We start from the raw sequence: 19823 nt of genomic DNA on the forward strand, positions 1-19823 counted from the left end.
ACAGAAACGAAGAGGAGGGAGATGTCGGGAAGGTTCGGGTGTGGGATGTTCTTAGTAACATTCTAAGCTACTCAAACTTTGCTTGTGCTGTTTATTTGATGTCACTCAGTATCTATCAGTAAATAACATTCCCATTATTCACAGCTACCAATCTATAATTCCATATATCTCAGGCCAAATTAGTTGTCAGAGTGATAAATGTCTCTATTTTTCAAATCTGTGTTTTGACAACACAGCAGTCAGATATACTTATTAGACATGGAGTAGACTTTGGGTCTTCCCCTTTCAAAAATTGGCTTTCTTCAAGCAGCGTCCATTGGTTTGAGACTTTATCAATTATATATTTTCTCATCCCAATGGAATATAGTTCTCTCACCTCTTCCTAGTGGCTGGTTGAGTTTATCCCCACGCCTCCACTTGAGTGCTTGCACTGATCTGCATGAGGGGCTACTTTGGAACTATAGCCCTTACTGTCGGCTCCTCCTGGCTCCTTCCAATGTTTTTCACTCTAACATGTCGAAGCTGCATGTGTTATCACATGACTCTCAGACCTATTGGCTTTGCTAATGCTTGTTAAAATTGAGGGTCCAATTCACAAACAGCCTCCGCACTTGTGGCTGAGGCTCTGTAGTCATTGCGGGATCTCCAAAATGGGAACCTGCATTGCAGAGCCACCGTAGCGAGTGTGTAGGGTCTTTGTGAATCACATTAGCGGCTGGTGTCAGGGCAGAGGGGCAGGGGCGGGGGGGGGGGGTCGACAACAGGAACACTAAAAAACTTAACAAACGGACGAACACAAAAAAAACAGAACTTGCCTGCCACTTCAATGCTCTTCTGCTCCTCTCCACTCCAGCACAGGCTTCCAAACTCCCCTGCAGTCAATCCAGACGGTGCTCTCATGCTGCGGGCAGCATGAGAGCAGCATCGTGACTGGCCTGAGCGCCCTGGCTGTGCGCTCCCAGAGAGACTGGGAGCCTGTGCTTGCTGTCTCCAACTCTGCAGCGCAGCTCAGATTGGACACAGCTCAATGCACATGTCGATTGGGCTGTCCTGGGACGGCTGTCGGAGTAGTCGGAACTCAAACTTTCCAAGGTACATGCATGATTAACTCATCCAGTCCATCTTGTTTTTTTAACTTTGCATTCTGGAACATGTACGCCAGGTTTTATAAGGGCGAGCACATGACTATAAGTCCCAGAATGCCAGGTAAAAACCTCCACAGGATGGACCTGGGAAACTTGTGAACTCAGACCAGTGAATAAAGGAGGCTCTGAGTCAAGAATGGCAGCAGTTGATGGAGAGCTCCTGGTTTATCTGTTTAACCTCTTGGGTGCCCGGGACGTAATGGTACTAGCACTCTCCCTGTGGGCCGGGTGAAGGAGGTAATGGTTAAGTCCTCGGCACCCGAGCGCCAGGACCGAGGACCTAACCATTTGGCCTTTCCCTTTCACAGGCACTTGGCCCACCTACACGAGTGAGGTATCATTTTTATCGGGAGACTGAAGGGAACGTTGGGTGGTAGGAAGCTAGCCAGCTAAATTTGAGGTTTGCTGACGATTCTGGGTAATAAAACAATGGGGGATCCATGCAAGTCGCTCCTCCCTGGACTCCCTTGTTTGTCTAGTTTTCACAAATGCCTGGGTTTGGTAGGTTGCCCTAGGTGGCTGCTGAGCCCAGGACCAAAAACGCAGGTGCCCCCCCTCCTTGCAAAAACAGGTAGTTTTGTAATTGATCATTTTGATGTGTCCACGTAGTGTTTTGGGGCATTACCTGTTGCGAGCACTAGACCTACACACACAAGTGAGGTACCATTTTTATCGGGAGATGTGGGGGAATGGAATGCTGGGTAGAAGGAAATTTGTGGCTCCCCTCAGATTCCAGAACTTTGCAGCACCGAACTGTGAGGAAAAGTTGTTTTTTGGCCAAATTGTGAGGTTTGCTAAAGATTCTGGGTAACAGAACCTGGTGAGAGTGCCACAAGTTACCCCATCCTGGGTTTCCCTAGGTGTCTATTTTTCAGAAATGTCCAGGTTTGCTAGGTTTTCATGGGTGCCGGCTGAGCTAGAGACCAAAATCCACAGCTAGGCACTTTCCAAAAAACACATCAGTTTTCACTGTAAAAATGTGATGTGTCCATGTTGCATTTTGGGACGTTGCCTGTCACGGGCACTAGGCCTACCCACACAAGAGAGGTACAATTTTTATCAGGAGAGTTATTGCCCCTTGTCTTTCTCTGCATTTTTCCTTCCAAATGTAAGACTGTGTGTAAACAAAGATGTCTATTTGAGAAATGCCCTGTAATTCACATGCTATTATGGGGACTCCGGAATTCAGAGATGTGCAAATAACCACTGCTCCTCAACACCTTATCTTGTGCCATTTTGGAAATACAAAGGTCTTCTTGATACCTATTTTTCACTCTTTATGTTTCACAAACGAATTGCTGTATACCCAGTATACAATGAAAACCCATTGCAAAATGTAGCTCATTTATTGGCTCTGGTTACCCAGGGTTCTTGATGAACCTACAAGCCATATATATCCCCGTAACCAGAAGAGTCCAGCAGACATAACGGTATATTGCTTTCAAAATTCTACCATAGCTGGAAATAGTTATACACTAAAACGTTGACAGAAATGGCTCTTTTTTTCACTTCAATTTCAATATTGTTTTTATTTTAGCTGTTACTTTCTGTAGGAAAACCTTGAAGGATCTCCACAAATGACCCCTTGCTAAATTCAGAATGTTGTCTACTTTTCAGAAATGTTTAGCTGTCCGGGATTCAGTATTGGTTTCACACCCATTTCTGTCACAAAGTGGAAGGAGGCTGAAAGCACAAAAAATGGTAAACATGGGGTATGTCCCAGTAAAATGCCAAAATTGTGTTGAAAAATGTGGTTTTCTGATTCAAGTCTGCCTGTTCCTGAAAGCTGGGAAGATGGTGATTTTAGCACCACAAATCCCTTGTTGATGCTATTTTCAGGGGAAAAAAACAAATGCTTTCTTCTGCAGCCCTTTTTCCTCTTTTTGTTTTTTAATTACATTTTAGCTGTATTGTGGCTAATTTCTTGGTCTCCTCCAGAGGAACCCACAGTCTGGTTACCTCTAGAATCCCTAGGATGTTGGGGGAAAAAAGGACGCAAATTTACATGGGTAGCTTATGTGGACAAAAAGTTATGAGGGCCTACGCATTAACTACACCAAATAGCCAAAAAAAAGGGCTCGGCACCGGAGGGGAAAAGGCCTGGCAGCAAAGGGGATTATGATTTTAGGGCACAAATAGTCCTCAAGATAAAACAAGCATTTGCAATGCAACGGGTCTTTCTCCAAGTTAGCGCTATTAGCAGTTGTAAACTCCCAACCGTACTTTTCTTGCCACATTAAATGGAAAAAAAAAGAGCGTGATTGCACTGCTACAGTTCACTCGTAGTGAAACCTATCGGCAAAAGTGCACTTATCTACGTAACCAGCAAAAGTGCAGTTAACTATGTAACAGGGTCGATGTCATGGAAAGCGTTCGACTTCTGCCAAGGGAGATCGTGCTGCGAAAAAAAATAAAAAGTAGTCCACAAACAGGACGGAAAACAGCGAGCCTCTCATGTTTTCAGTACTTGGTCGCTGCGCTCGAGGAGGGCTGACCACCGGAAAGAGCTTGATGTATGCATGCCTTCCACTAAAGAAAGCAAGCAGATTTTAACAGGAAAGCCCACGAACCAATGAAAGACACTGATGTGATATGGACATGGCTCTGAGCCCTTTTCTAACTACTAAAGCATCTCGCAAGCGAAAACGCATGCGACGCAGGCTCGACAATAAAAAAAGTTTGAATCCAGGTGCATCAAACACCTTAGGATAGATACATTTGGATAGCTATGGCAGAAGGTTATTTTGCCTGCTTTACTGGCAACCTCTATGCCGCATGCCGCCTGTGGTCACTCTCCCTCACAGTCTACTCATCCGCAGTCCCTGCGTTATTTGCAGCTCAGATCATAACCAGCACAGTCATTCGTCCCATTTACACTTGTGCGTGCCCCTACAGATACCCCTTCCAGAACATTATGCACGGTAGGAAGTGCAGAAAATATGTTTATAAACCGAAAGGTGGAACTTCAAGTCCCAGTCTGCTCCGAGTTGTAGACTGACAAAATCGGCGACAAGCGTAAAGTCACCCTCGTGAAACGGAGCGTGGGACAGCGCTCTCACCTTTCCCCTTTGTATATGTGACTAAAGCAGGTTTCTGATTTGCATTCTGGAACTTGTAGTCCTGATTTTAAAATTACATAAAACAAGGCTACAAGTCCCATACAGCAAAGACGACACAGATTGGGTAAGATCCTCATGCACATTCCTGGAAACGACTGCAGATGACAGCCAAAGCTCGGCCACTCTTCATCTCCCCAGCAGAGGCGTACCCCACCATAGGACAGCGAGCAGCAGCTCCCGAGTCTAGCTAACGCCACCCCTTCCTCCCTCGGAGAATTCCATAAAAATTGAAAAGTAAAAGCTTGCACTTGCGTTTGTTGATAAAATACGGAGCGCGCGCGTACCTGACGGGAGTGCCTCGACAGCCGTGGTCAGCTCTGCGGCAGCGCAGTCGCCTGCGAGGGAGCCAGTCCTCTCCACAGCAGGATCTCCGCATCCTGGACGGGCCAGTCCAAGTTCCACCCCCGGTGCCTGGGCTGGGCCTGTTTACCCAGGCCTGAGGTGTGGAAGCAGCGCTTCCTCGGCGCACACGGAAGCATCGCGCCGTCTCCTGAGGTGCGCCGGGGCACGCGGAAGTAAACAAGGCTCTCGGTTACACCGAGGAAGGGGAGGATTTCACTCAAGCGGCGGCTCCAGGGCTGGAGCAGACGGCAAGCAGTCCTGGAAAGAAGTCTTGATCAACAACCCTGTGTGTGCATCAATCAGTCGTGGCCCTCTCCAGAAAGATTTATCGACACAGGACTAGTAAAGAGAGGGGAGAATGTGAATTTGTCAGTTGGCATCACTCAGATGTCAGTGCCAGAGCGTAGTCATCATTAGTGCAACGGGTGCAATGCAGGATTGCCTCTCAAACAGTATTTCTCCTGACTGGCCTGTAATTTATTACAAATCATGAAATCTCCGTTTTCTCTTTTTTGCAATACAAAGGTAAAAAACATTATAAGATCAAACACTTTCAAAAGTTTTTGAATGCTGACTAGGGTTTTCCTAAATACTGTAGCAAATAAAGTCAAAATAAAAATACAGAGGATTTTACACAAATTGCTATTCGATTACCAGCTACTTGGTCTTTCAGAATCCCAAAACATGCACAAATGGATAGTATGTTTCTCTGAGAAAGGTGGCGTCACTATTGCAGTGATACATCGCCCAAGGATGCTAGGTGCACATTCCGTAGCCAAATATGTCTCATGCTACCTCACAAATAACAGACACGCACACGCCGTGGAGGTGTAGTCGGGGTGTAAGGACCACGTATGATCCTCCCCCTTGCATTTATAGCCTCTGGCCACGCCTGTCTAGGGGACATGGTATATCTACATCCGGGGTGAAGTAAACAAGTGATCAACTAGACTAGAGTCTGGTGGCTCATTACATGCGTCCCCAGCTTAGTTTAAATGTTCATCTCTTCATGTGACAAACAAAGTCTCTGAGCCTCTGACTTCGCTGCGAATGTGGCTGGAGCCCATGCCACTGATGATGAAAGCAGTGAATGTCCTCCTGAGCTTCACAACCTTTTTCGGTCCTCCGTATTCCGTTGCCCAGTTCAGGTGCTAAGTCCCGAGATGTGGGGATGTCTGGCCCTGGATCCTCCATTAATAAGTCCCAGTGACTGTCCTCGACTCCCACCTTATCTTCTGGGAACTCTGGGAATGGAACCTCTCAGAAGCATGATATGTTCCGGGTCACTTGCTCAGCCCCTTTTTTTTAGCAGCAATCATGGTACTGGCCACAGACAGAACCGTCTACACTCCTGGTTCAAGAGGTATCCGGAATTACCATCCAGGTCTTCTTTCCTTGATGGTCACCAGGATCCAAATATCACGTGGCCGCATGCTGCCTCCTGCTAGCCCATGGATTGTTTTTCGATATTCTCGACTGAATCTCTTCAGGGTTATAGTGCAGCAGCACCCACACGGGGCAGACAAGTATAGTGTCATGCTTCACTCCATTCAACATCAGCGACCACGGGGCCCACTGTGTGGTGCAGTGTGGCGTCCCTCGATATTCTCTCAAAAACGTTGTAAACTCAGTTCAGGGTCAGCAGCTTCTAGTGCGGCGATTCAGAGGGCTTTGTTCAAAGTGAGCATGAAGTGCTCAACTTCACCATTTTCCTGCAGCCATTGTGGGTGATGCGTCAATACTTTATTCTCAGTTGTTCCCATAGGTCCTTGAACTTGGTTCCTAGAAATAGTGGACCATTGTCAATCTTGATTTCTTCTGGGACCCCAAAGATTGCAAAATTATTTTCTAACACTGGTGCCACTTTGGTAAAAGCAGTAGAGTCCATTATTTCCACAATAGGATACTTCGAGTAACCATCCACCAGAACCATGGTGATCCTCCAAGCGGGGAAACTCCCCGAAGCCCAGGCTAACCGTTCACCAGGGTGTATCTCACGGCTCCTCAGTTACGATAGGTGCTGGAGCAATGGTGTACTTGTCAGTTGGCAGACAGGGCATAGTCTCACAAATTCCTCAATCATGTTTTCCAGGTGAGGAAACCATACCTTTTCCCTCATGCGCGACTTCATCTTCACCATGCTCTGTTGCCCTCCATGCATGAGCGTGGTCACCCGTTGTTGGAGGCAGGTCGGGATTACCAGCCAGTAACCTCTCAGTACAAGACCATCTTGGGTCGTGCTAAGCTCATTGTGGACCCTCCTGAGCTGAATTAGCCTTTCCTTGTCTGTGCCCATACAGTCATTAGCATCCTTGAATAAATCTTCCCTGGACTCTCCAGCCAAAGGTTCCTTCACTTTTGTTAGTACTGCATCGTCAGCCATCACATCAGAGATCTCCTTCTGATCATGCGTCTTGGGGCATTCACCGTGGACAAGCACATGCAGATATGTGTCTGCTCCTTCGCCAGTGGATGTGTCCACTTCCTCTTGGTGTGGTGTGATAAGAAATCTGCCAGGTTCTTGGCACCCGGGCTGTAAGTTACCACACATAGAAAGATGGGCCATTCAACTCCAGCATTACCACATGGAGGCATGTGGTAATGCTGGAGTTGAATGGCCCATCTTTCTATGTGTGGCGGGGATGAGGTGCCGTGCCCTTGAAAAAGTGGACCAGTGGTTGGTGGTCGGTGACCACCCTAAATAGTCTCCAGCAGAGAGAGGTGGAAATCTCCACAGGCCCACTTGATCACCAGTGCCTCCCGCTCAATCTGGCCATATTGTTTTTCAGTTTGCGTAAGAGCCTTGCTTGCTAATGCTAGTGAGGCCCATCTAACAGCCTCAACCTCCTGAGTAAGGACGGTTCAAAGGCCTGCTGGTCTGGCGTCCACTACCAGCACCATCTTCTTCTCAGGGTCAAAATCTGCTACTGTTAGTTTATTCAGTAGTGCTTCATTGAGGGTTTGGAATGCATTTTCTTCCCGTCAGCCCCATGACCACGGAGCAGCCACCTTAGTGAGCAATTAGAACAGTTCTGCTACGATAGCCAGATTCGGTATGAACCAGCCACAATACGTGGCCTTGCCCAGAAAACTGCGCACCTCAGTCAGTCCTTGGCACCAGAGCTTGCTTGAGATTTTCGTGGGTCAACCTGCACTCCTTCCTGGCTGAAGACATAGCAGAGAAACTCAATAGATGTTTGGAAAAAGGAGAATTTCTCTCTGTGGAATGTGAGGATCTATTCTGCCAGGCAATTGAGAGTAGCTCGAATATGTTGGTGGTGTTACTTGGCAGTTGTGAAATAAATGAGGATGTCATCACTCGCATTCATAACACTTTGCTGTCCTGAGAGAGTTTCCCGAATAGCATCCTGGAATACTGAGGCTGCCAACAAGATGCCAAAACTCAATCTCTTGTATCCTTGTGGCCCCAGATGCGTTGAGAATGTGGTGATATATCTGCCCACTTCAGCTAAGCATAGCTGGTGATAGCCTGCATTTAGGTCTGATTTGGAGAACCATCTGAAGTCATTCAGATCTGCAATTATGTCGTCTATGGTTGGTGTTAAGTGTCTCTCCCGGTTGATAGCCTGGCTGGGGAGGTGCATGTCAATGCACAGCCATATCTTTCCCGCTGTTTTGGCTTTAATGCAGTTACCATGGGGGATACCTTTTCTATCCCTCCTTGGCTTTCCAGCTTGTCCAGCCACTGTTCCACGAGCGGCGGAGGTGCAAAAGGATGCGCCTGTGCCCCAGGGCAGTGAAATTGTCAATATATAACTTAATGGGTGGGGCTTTCAGGCATCCTAAGCCGGTGAACAGCTTAGGGAATTGTCATAGCAGTTAATCTATTTTAAACGTCCTTTCACTTTTTGCGAATGACACCAACCCCAAGTCCTCAACCAAATGACTGTTGAGTAGTGAGCTAGCTTCCTTATCCACAGTGTGAAAAACGGCTTGCATTTCCTTGTCATTAGATTTGATGTTAACCGTCATGCGCCTTTTTAGCAGCAGAGGCATGTGGTTCCCATATGTGAAGATTTTAGTGTTGGATGGCACTATTGGAGGATGCAGTTAGAGGCTTCGATATTGCTGGATGCCAATCACATTTACCAATGCGCCGGTGTCTGAGCTCTTTCACCTGGGACCCCGCAATCTCGACAACACAGGTTGGTTGAGGTCTTCAGTGTCATTACAAATAATCAGTGAATGAAATGAGGAAGACCTCTTCCTCATCAGGTGATGAGTCTTTGGGGCGTGCTTCCACCCCAATGCCGGCTGATTTCCTTGTGGTTGCTCGGGGTCTTCCAACAATAGCTGTTTTACCGTTCCGTAAATTGATCGCCTTCCTCTCGCTCCACTTCCTCTGGCGCCTCCCCAGCAGATGGACGCCACAGTTTAAGCAAAGCCGTCCTTTTGCGGGGCAGGCTTCGGGGGCATGTTCCTCACACCGCAGTATATGCAGCTTGCTGGGGTTTGTGTCTTGTGTCTGCTTTTGGTATTGCATTGCGCTGGCATGTTCTGCCTTTATGGTAGGGCCCTTTTCCAAGACTTATGTTATGGCGGTGTCCATCTCCGTCGCTCTGGCCGTCGAGAGATCATGTGACTTTGCCATGATGAGGTTGTCATCCAAGCTAATGTTTGGCTGTCTCAAGATGAGGCCTAGGAGTGTCTTGTTGCAACAGCCCTGAATGGTCTGTGTCCTTATTTCTTTGGGTTGGTCATCCACCATGCACCATGCAAGCTCTCTAATCCGGGCATAGAACTGGTCTGTTGATTCTCCCTCTCATTGGTGTGTTTGGCGGAGCTTGAACCACTGAAAGCCAGGTTGAATTGCGGGTCAGAGTGAGTGTTGAGCGCTCTCACGGCTGCGTAGTAGTCATCTACGGCACCTGTGTTGGGAAGGTGCCTGAACAGTTTATAGATCATTCCCACCAAAATGTTATAGTAATGACATTGCCTTATCTTGTTCCAGAGTGTCGATGAAGTAGTTTTCTAGGCTCCCGATCCATTTCTTGCATCGCAGGGAGGCAGTTGCGGGGTCAGCGAGCTCGCTGAATGATGGTAACGCCCCTACGATGGTGTATTATTGTGGAAAATGCCCAGGGGGCCCTGCTGCTGGTTGATCAACTGCCATGTTGGGTGCGGCATGGGAAATGTGCGTAGCCAAATCTATAACAGGTTCACCGGGGGGCACACTGTCTACTGTGGATGCAAAACTGCATGTACTTTCCTGGCACTCCCCTCCTCTTTCACCTCTTTAAAATTGTCCTCTTCACCCCACTTAGAATACAGCAGGGGTGTGAGTGAGCATGCAGGATGGCCTGGCCGTAGTATGCCTCGACGGTGCACACTGCAACAGCACACAATCAGGGGGCACACAAAAGGTGAAACACGCCAGCCGTGTCAAAATCAGCAAACATGGGGAGCACCAACTCCACTCACTTGTCTATAAGTGACATGCCGGAGACGTCAACCTGGTGGTGTGCTGCAAGGACGCTCTGTGCCTTTGATATTCTTTCCTGTATTTCAGTATATTCTGGTATGGTTCACTTGCTTATTTCAGCACTCCCATTAGGCCCTGGAGGTCGGGGTGCGCTTCTGGGTGTGGCGTCAGTCTTCCCAGGTCACAGAGAACGGGTTGGAGACTGCCACAGCTTCAGGGGGTGGCTCACGGGCAGCGGAGCACAGGTCGGCCACACCAGCATGAAATGGGCCGGATCACAAATGGGCCCATCGCACATCAGACAGTCCCATGGCCCTCTCGAGTCTTTGCGGGGCAGCGGGCGGCTTCTAGTCAAGTGCCCATAGAGCCCTATATGTAGTGACGGCAGCGGTGAGGCGCGTGGGCACTGAACCCTCGTCACCAGTGTCATGGCCCTCACAAATAACAGGCAAGCACACACTGTGGAGGTGTAGGCAGGGTGTAGGCAGGGTGTAAGGACCACATGTGATCCTCCCCTATTTATTTATATCCTCTGACCATGCCTAGCCAGAGGATGTGGTGCATCTGCATCCGCGGTGAAATGAGCAAGTGGTCAACTAGACCAGAGCCTGGTGGCTTTTTACACGACCCAGAATTGTGGGAGGCATTTGCAATGTTTGCATTAGGGTCCACGGCACACTTGCCATGCCACATCTCATTGGTGTCAGTGGCACTGGCTGGGACCACCTCCTCACACTTTACAGTGGCCTCATAATAACGAATTATAGAACTGCAGATTCTGGGAACATCCGAAATCATAGCAATCTCATTTACAGACTTACCCCGTCTCTTGAATTTGCTTAGTCAGACACCAGTTCACAACTGTCCCCCAAAGCCTAATATCTCAAGAATGTCCCTTCAAAACATGGTGGCTATGTACCATTTGTTTAAAATTTGTTGTAGCACTTACCATCAGTCTGGCAGTTTCATGGTGCTGTCCATAACAGACGCTGCTATTAAACTATGATACTTCTTACATTAAACTGTACAGGATGAAAACATTCTGCAGGTTTCATACAGATTTCTGTGGTAGATAATGAACTGGCAAGCATTACCAGTCACATGGAGACCTACATGGCAGAAAACATAGAAAGAGATCGCTAAGCTCCAAAAAATGAAATGTATTAGGCAGCAGTATTTTTCTTGGAGAAGTACATTTTTCAAAATAATTTGCTGTAGAAAGTGGTGGGATTGATCCACAAAAGCAGACATCTTTCGAAGAGTTAAAGCACCTAATCTGGCCTGTGGGTGCAGAGAAATCGCTGAGTGCCTTTGTTGCATTCTATTTGTGTTTAAATGCAACAACTGCATTTTATTTTCCAAAACCGCAGTTCATGATGAATACATCAAAAGATGTGTCCTCCTATTTCTGTGATGGCTGGCAATGCTGTGTTTGTTGTCGCCAAATCATATAGAATTGTACAGTAGCATTATCTTTGTGACTCACTCACTCCTCACAACACCCGGAAGAGCTTTCAGAAGCACATGTAAAATGCTGCATCATTCTTTGTTGTTGGTTTGGAGAGCATGATTTTATAGAGAAGCATATTTGAGATTTGTGCAAGTAGTGGGGGTACTCTAAGCATGTAACAAGTAACTACTAGGCACATTATGCATGGTGTTCAGTCAGCACTCCAGAAGCGTATGAGCCAAGTTTACAAATTATTGCTGTGGCCAGTGCATAAAAATCTTATCCACTTGTGAAATGTATTCAACTAAATATATTTTAAGAATGGCAGGTTATTTTAAACTGCCAGAGGTCGTCATTGTCAATCAGGATTGAAAGTTAAGTCCTTGTATTCTTCCACACCTGCTTATGTTTTGTGTGATATGTTTGAAGTTGTTTATTAGTTTGACAGTAATTGCAGGATCTTTTGCCCATTTTGTTAGATTCTACAAGTGTCAATGCTATGTAGTTCAACTTTGTGAAATGCTGATGGGTCAAACTGTATGTGCATGTTCGTTCCTGTGGTCTTAGTACCTCTTAGATGTTACATGGTCACTTCTACTTTTATGGCCTCAGTGTAAGGCCTAACACTTGTGTAATGGACAGGCTGTAAATGTCACTCTAATAAGATACAAGAGAGGCATTTAAATAACTCATGCACATCAATATTCATTGCACAAAGTAAACTCTATTGAAGGTTCCGTTTAAGATTGTTAAAAATGTAGCTGTAGAACAGTTGGACAGCTGGCAGAGAGGACTAAGGAGACCACTCCAGACCACCACCTGTGATGCAGTATCCACACAGCTCTAGAAGAGGGGAGATCCATGCAACCGGTCGTCATTGCAGTTGGTGCCTGCAGATGCAGGGGAGTGACTCCTTCACTCCACGGGAGATTCCTTCTTGCTTCTCGTGCAGACTGAAGACTTGTCGCACTCAGAGGATGCACAGCCAGGGAAATGTTGCAGTTGCTGGAAGGAGCAGTGGAAACAATGTTGCAAGCAGTGTTGTCGCTGTGGATGCAGATTGTTGGTTCCTGGAGGGTCCAGTTGCAGTTCCACTGGCCAGAAGATTAAGTAAATGATGCTGAGAAATCCTGCTGTAATCTTACATGTCGAATCTGAGGACCTACCCAAGAGGGAGGCCCTAAATAGCCCAGGAAGGGGGACTGGGCTCCTAGCAGGGTGACCACCTATCAAGAGGGGGCTGTGACACCACCTACCTGATCTGGCCACTCAGATGCTCCCAGGGGCCTCTGCCCACCTTGGATTCAAGACGGCAGAATCAAGTGTCCATCTGCAGGAGCTCTGGGCACCACCCCTGGGGTGATGATGGTTAGGGGGAGAGGTTACTCCCCTTTCCATTATCTAGTTTCATGCCAGAGCAGGGACCGGGGGTTCCTGGACTAGTGCAAACCGGTTTATGGTAGGAGGGCACCAAATGTGCCTTTCAAAGCTTACCACTGGCTTTGGGAGGCTACCCCTCCCAAGCCAGGTAACACCTATTTCCAAAGGGAGAGGGTGTTGCCTCCCTCTCCCAAAGAAAATCCTTTGTCCTGCCTTCCTGGGCTTGAGTTGTTCAAGCAGCAGGAGGGCAGAAACATGTCTGTAGGATAGCAGCAGTGCGGGCTGCCAGGGAAAACCCTGCAAACTTTGAGGAGCAAATCTGGGGGTCCTGTAAGGAGCTCCCAGAGTGCATGGAATCATACAACCATTACTGGCAACAGTATTGGGGTATAATTCTGCCATTTTGATACCAAACATGCCCAGGTTCGGAGTTACCATTACCTATGTCCAGTTCACCTATCAAATGGTGCCCCACACTCACGAAGTACAGTCCAGTACACGGGTAAAATGGCTTCCCTACAATTACGAAATCCAGGAGAATGGAGCTGGAGTTAATAGGGCCACCTCTGCTCATGCAGGGGTTCCCTCACACACAGGTACTTGCACCTGGCCCTCTGGGCTATGAGGGCCTCCCAGAGGGGTGACTTACAGTGACCTGGTGCAGTGACCTGTAGCGAAAGGGTGCATGCACCTTTTCACGCAGGCTGCAATGGCAGGCCTACAGACACATTTTGCAAGGGCTCCCATGGGTGGTATTATACATGCTGCAGTCCATAGGGAACTTACCTGGTGCCCCAATGCCCTGGGTACCTAGTTACCATACACTAGGAACTTACATAGGGGCACAGGTATGCCATTTGTGGGATGTACAAGGTCAGGAACAACCAGATTTAGGGGGAGAGCGCACAGTCACTGGGGTCCTGGTTAGCAGGATCCTAGTGAACACACTGACAGTAAGCAAAGAATTGAGGTAACCATGCCAAAAAGAGGGTACGTTCCTACAGCTGTGGGGGAGTTGTTCATTGTTTGATAACTGTAAATCTGTTTTGTATCACACCTGAGAGCACTGCACTCTATCTACACCAGACCCAACTTCCCTTCCCTTGTATTTATAGATGACCTCAAGCAACAGTAGACACAAATAGGCAGACATCACTTTCCTTACTTGGAATATCCGTGGACTCAACAACCCCCGAAAGGGAAAACAGGTCCTCGCTTACCTCTCTCTTCATGGGATTAAGGTTCTCTAGGAGACACACCTCCTTGCTGCTGTCACACGTTTGTGGCCATATGGGGGGTTCACCGATTCTTCTCCTGCTACACCTCTTATTCTTGGGGGGTTTGGATCCTCATTCACAAAAGCGTCCCATTCTCTCTAACCGCAAGCTTTATAGACCCTGGCGGCTGATATGTCCTGCTTTTTGGAGTACTAGCGGGCTCCCGCATCCTTTTAGCTAACGTGTATGCCCAAACGTAGACATCCCTTACTTCTATCAGTCCATACATTCCCTTATGGAACGTGCAGATGCAGATGCCATCATTACTGTAGGAGATTTTAATATGATACAACACCCCCAAATAGACACTACCAGTTCCCACGTGCCCGGTAAACACCAGTCTTGAGCTGCCCTCCTGGATATTATTGATACCTACATATTACACAATGCTCAATGCTTGGCTTATACAACATCTCACGGCAGCAGAATATTCCTGTTATTCCTCACCACACAACATTTGGACGTGACTGGACTACTGGCTCCTCTCTGACATCCCTGGATCATAGAGAGTATACACTTACCTTGCACACTATCGGACCACTGCCTGGTCCGATTGGCGAGGTGGTTTCCATATAGGGGCGGTATGGAGCGAACATGGCGATTCTGTAGCGGGGAATACACTCGGCGCCCCATGCCGCTGTAGAGAAATACTTTTCCCTTAATGTGGGGATGGTTGACATACAGACTACCCTTTGGGAAGCCTTTAAAGTGTATATACGTGGAATATGCATCTCCAAACATGCTGGAATCGTGCGTGATATCAGGTCACCATTAACACAGCTTTAGTCAGAACTGCAAGACATTGACTGCGAGGACACGGAGTATAAAAACCCCTTCAACTGTCTTGTCGCGGATCCTTCATGACTGACTTTCACAATCTTGCAGAAAGAGAGGTGAAGTACTTGGGTAGATATGCCACGGCTAGACGCTAAGGCGAGGGTGAGTGTCCTGGCTGTACGCTGGCACAGCCCATCTTGCCAAATCATTCTGGTGGGCACACAGCCCAGTTATGACCCCCCCCTCTGGAGATGCCATCTCCACTAACACTGATATAATAGCAGAACTCTTGCACTACTACACACATCTTTACTCCTCACATGTCTCAGAAGATCCAAAGGCACTTGCGAATAACGTAGAGTAGGTAATGATGGTCTGGCTCACAACCTGGCAACAGCAATTGCTTAGGGAATCCATTGCACCTGACGAAATTGTCCAGGCTATTGATTCCCTGTCTGGGAGTAAAGCTTCTGGTTTATCTGGGATCACAGGAGCATTTTATAAGGCCCATAAACAGGCCCATAAACAACTCTTGATGCCCCATCTCCTTACCTTATTTAATAAATCACTCGAAAAGGGCTGCTTACCATCTAGTTTACATGAACCGGTTATCACACGTCTCCCAAAGCACTGGCAAAGACCCCTGCTCTTGCTCCTCCGATCACCCTCTCTCCCTACTTAATTTCAACAATAAAATATTAGCCAAAGTCATTGCTACCCGCTTGTCCTTGCTAAGGGAACACCATTTTTCACCTGCCCAATCTGGATTTCTTCCCTATAGGTCCACCTCTTTTAATTTACAGACTTTTTGTGCAGTCCTAAATAAATCTTCCCCCTTGGTCTCTGTGGCAGCCATGTTCCTATACTCAGAAAATGTATTTGATTCCTTGGAGTGGTCATTGCTGAGTGTTCCTGTATAAAATTGGTCTCCCTTAAAATTTTTCATCCCTGATTATGCTTCTATACTCGGACCCTGTGGCCCGACTATGAGTAAATGGCTCCTCATCAAACCCTTTCCCCGTCACTAGGGGGATCATACAGGGGTGTCCCCTTTCCCCCTTAACTTTTATCCTGGCCATGGATCTCTTGGCCGGCCATCTTCAAGAGAAACACCTTCATCAAGGCTTACAGCTCTCCATGTATGCTGATGATGTACTGCTTTTCGTTTCCCAGCTTGCTGGAAACCTCGCTTCACTGATTAGTGGAATTACACAATATGGAAAATTCTCTGGCCTTCAAAAAACTGGGACAAGTTGGAAATGTTCCCTTTAATTGACAGTACTGTCCCAACGTCCATGGTCTGCCCATCACCTGGAGTACCAACTTGGTCATATATCTGGTGATTCATATTCACAGAGACAAAGATCAGGTTATACAACTTAATTATGGGCCAGTGATAGACAAACACTCTACCCAAGTGAGCACCTGGATCAAACTCTCGCACTCCATGGCTGGCTGAATAGCCACTTTAAAAATGACTGTCCTCCCTCGTCTCCTTTATCTCTTTCTTAGCATCTGTGAGAAAGTAGCCTCTTTCTAGCCTTGTTACCCCCACTTTTGGCCTGTTTGTGGGTATATGTCAGGGTGTTTTCACTGTCTCACTGGGATCCTGCTAGCCAGGGCCCGGTGCTCATAGTGAAAACCCTATGTAGTCAGTATGTTTGTTATGTGTCACTGGGACCCTGCTAGCCAGGACCCCAGTGCTCATAAGTTTGTGGCCTATATGTATGTGTTCCCTGTGTGATGCCTAACTGTCTCACTGAGGCTCTGCTAACCAGAACCTCAGGAGTTATGGTCTCTCTGCTTTCCAAATTGTCACTAACAGGCTAGTGACCAATTTCACCAATTCACATTGGCATACTGGAACACCCATATAATTCCCTAGTATATGGTACTGAGGTACCCAGGGTATTGGGGTTCCAGGAAATCCCTATGGGCTGCAGCATTTCTTTTGCCACCCATAGGGAGATCTGACAATTCTTACACAGGCCTGCCAGTGCAGCCTGAGTGAAATAACGTCCACGGTATTTCACAGCCATTTACCACTGCACTTAAGTAACTTATAAGTCACCTATATGTCTAACCTTCACCTGGTGAAGGTTGGGTGCAAAGTTACTTAGTGTGAGGGCACCCTGGCACTAGCCAAGGTAACCCCACATCGTTCAGGGCAAATTCCCCGGACTTTGTGAGTGCGGGGACACCATTACACGCGTGCACTGTACATAGGTCTCTACCTATGTACAGCGTCACAATGGTAACTCCGAACATGGCCATGTAATATGTCTAAGATCATGGAATTGTCACCCCAATGCCATCCTGGCATTGGGGGGACAATTCCATGATCCCCCGGGTCTCTAGCACAGAACCCGGGTACTGCCAAACTGCCTTTCCGGGGTTTTCACTGCAGCTGCTGCCAACCCATCAGACAGGTTTCTGCCCTCCTGGGGTCCAGGCAGGCCTGGCCCAGGAAGGCAGAACAAAGGACTTCCTCTGAGAGAGGGTGTTACAACCTCTCCCTTTGGAAATAGGTGTCAGGGCTGGGGAGGAGTAGCCTCCCCCAGCCTCTGGAAATGTTTTGATGGGCACAGATGGTGCCCATCTCTGCATAAGCCAGTCTACACTGGTTCAAGGATCCCCCAGCCCTGCCCTGGCGTGAAACTGGACAAAGAAAAGGGGAGGGACCACTCCCCTGACCTGCACCTCCCAGGGGAGGTGCCCAGAGCTCCTCCAGTGTGCCCCAGACCTCTGCCATCTTGGATTCAGAGGTGTGCTGGTACACTGGACTGCTTTGAGTGGCCAGGGCCAGCAGGTGACGTCAGAGACTCCTTCTGATAGGCTCTTACCTCTGTAAGAAGCCAATCATCCTTCCTAGGTAGCCAAACCTCCTTTTCTGGCTATTTAGGGTCTCTGCTTTGGGGAATTCTTTAGATACCGAATGCAAGAGCTCACCAGAGTTCCTCTGCATCTCCCTCTTCACCTTCTGCCAAAGGATCGACCGATGACTGCTCAGGACGCCTGCAAAACTGCAACAAAGTAGCAAAGACGACTACTGCAACCTTGTATCGCTTCATCCTGCCGGCTTTCTCGACTGTTTCCTGGTGGTGCATGCTCTGGGGGTAGCCTGCCTCCTTCTTGCACCAGGAGCTCTGAAGAAATCTCCTGTGGGTCGACGGAATCTTCCCCCTGCAACCGCAGGCAACAAAAGACTGCATCACCGGTCCTCTGGGTCCCCTCTCAGCACGACGAGCGTGGTCCCTGGAACTCAGCAACTCTGTCCAAGTGACTCCCACAGTCCAGTGACTCTTCAGTCCAAGTTTGGTGGAGGTAAGTCCTTGCCTCCCCACGCTTGACTGCATTGCTGGGTACCGCGTGATTTGCAGCTGCTCCGGCTCCTGTGCACTCTTCCAGGATTTCCTTTGTGCACAGCCAAGCCTGGGTCCCCAACACTCTAACCTGCAGTGCACAACCTTCTGAGTTGTCCTCCGGCGTCGTGGGACTCCCTTTTCTGACTTCGGGTGGACTCCAGTTCCCTCCTCTTCTAAGTGCCTATTCTGGTACTTCTGCGGGTGCTGCCTGCTTCTGTGAGGGCTCCCTGACTTGCTGGGCGCCCCCTCTGTCTCCTCATCCAAGTGGCGACATCCTGGTCCCTCCTGGGCCACAGCAGCATCCAAAAACCCAAACCGCGGCTAGCAAGGCTTGTTTGCGGTCTTTCTGCGTGGGAATACCTCTGCAAGCTTCTTCACGACGTGGGACATCCATCCTCCAAAGGGGAAGTTCCTAGTCCTCTTCTTTCTTGCAGAACAGCAAGCTTCTTCCAACAGGTGGCAGCTTCCTTGCACCCTCAGCTGGCATTTCCTGGGCTCCTGCCCACTCTCGACACTGTCGCGACTCTTGGACTTGGTCCCCTTGTCTTACAGGTACTCAGGTCTGGAAATCCACTGTTGTTGCTTTGCTGGTGTTTGTTTTCCTTGCAGAATCCCCCTAACACGACTTCTGTGCTCTCTGGGGGTTGAAGGTGCACTTTACACCTACCTTACAGGGTCTTGGGGTGGGCTATTTTTCTAACCCCCACTGTTTTCTTACAGTCCCAGCGACCCTCTACAAGCTCACATAGGTTTGGGGTCCATTCGTGGTTCGCATTCCACTTTTGGAGTATATGGTTTGTGTTGCCCCTATACCTATGTGCTCCTATTGAAATCTATTGTAACTTTACACTGCTTGCATTACTTCCTTTTGCTATTACTGCATATTTTTGGTATTGTGTACATATATCTTGTGTATATTTGGCATCCTCATACTGAGGGTACTCACTGAGATACTTTTGGCATATTGTCATAAAAATAAAGTACCTTTATTTTTAGTATATCTGTGTATTGTGTTTTCTTATGATATTGTGCATATGACACCAGTGGTATAGTAGGAGCTTTGCATGTCTCCTAGTTCAGCCTAAGCTGCTCTGCTATAGCTACCTTCCATCAGCCTAAGCTGCTAGAAACACCTCTTCTACACTAATAAGGGATAACTGGACCTGGCACAAGGTTTAAGTGCCTCTGGTACCCACTACAAGCCAAGCCAGCCTCCTACAGCATCCCCCTTCCTTTGACGCAAAGTTTCTTCACCACACTCCGTGGTCTCTTCCTGTGGCTGATATGGGCCTACCCACAGCCTTGCATCCGCTGGGAAATCTTGACCCTCCCTTACGAACGTGGAGACTTCAGGGTCCCAGATCCATTGTTTTAGTACCTAGCCGCACAGTGTCAGTATGCACAGAGCTGGTATCATCATGATGCTTGCATCCCCTACCTCAAACCTGACAGGGACCAGACAGATGGGCTCCCCCTCTCTTCCATTCTTTCAGAGAGGATCCCCCTGGATCCCTCCGATATTCAA

The 19823-nt window shown here is 48.1% G+C and overlaps 2 protein-coding genes across 3 annotated transcripts in view; one reads left to right on the plus strand and one right to left on the minus strand.

Moving 5' to 3' along the window:
- CREB3L4 (cAMP responsive element binding protein 3 like 4) overlaps window positions 1-4803 on the minus strand; it is a 36410-nt gene extending 31607 nt beyond the window's left edge. The window contains exon 1 of one of the 2 annotated variants that reach the window (XM_069218157.1): window positions 4549-4803. The gene's annotated coding sequence lies outside the window, so the exon portion shown is untranslated. The remainder of the gene's footprint in view (window positions 1-4548) is intronic. The other variant, XM_069218158.1, reaches the window with a different exon arrangement.
- The window catches only part of SLC39A1 (solute carrier family 39 member 1), a 61460-nt gene that overhangs the window by 1437 nt on the left and 40200 nt on the right, over window positions 1-19823 (plus strand). The gene's annotated exons all lie outside the window — the stretch shown is intronic.

Source organism: Pleurodeles waltl, chromosome 12, assembly GCF_031143425.1.
Source record: "Pleurodeles waltl isolate 20211129_DDA chromosome 12, aPleWal1.hap1.20221129, whole genome shotgun sequence".
NCBI classification, from domain to species: Eukaryota; Metazoa; Chordata; class Amphibia; order Caudata; family Salamandridae; genus Pleurodeles; species Pleurodeles waltl.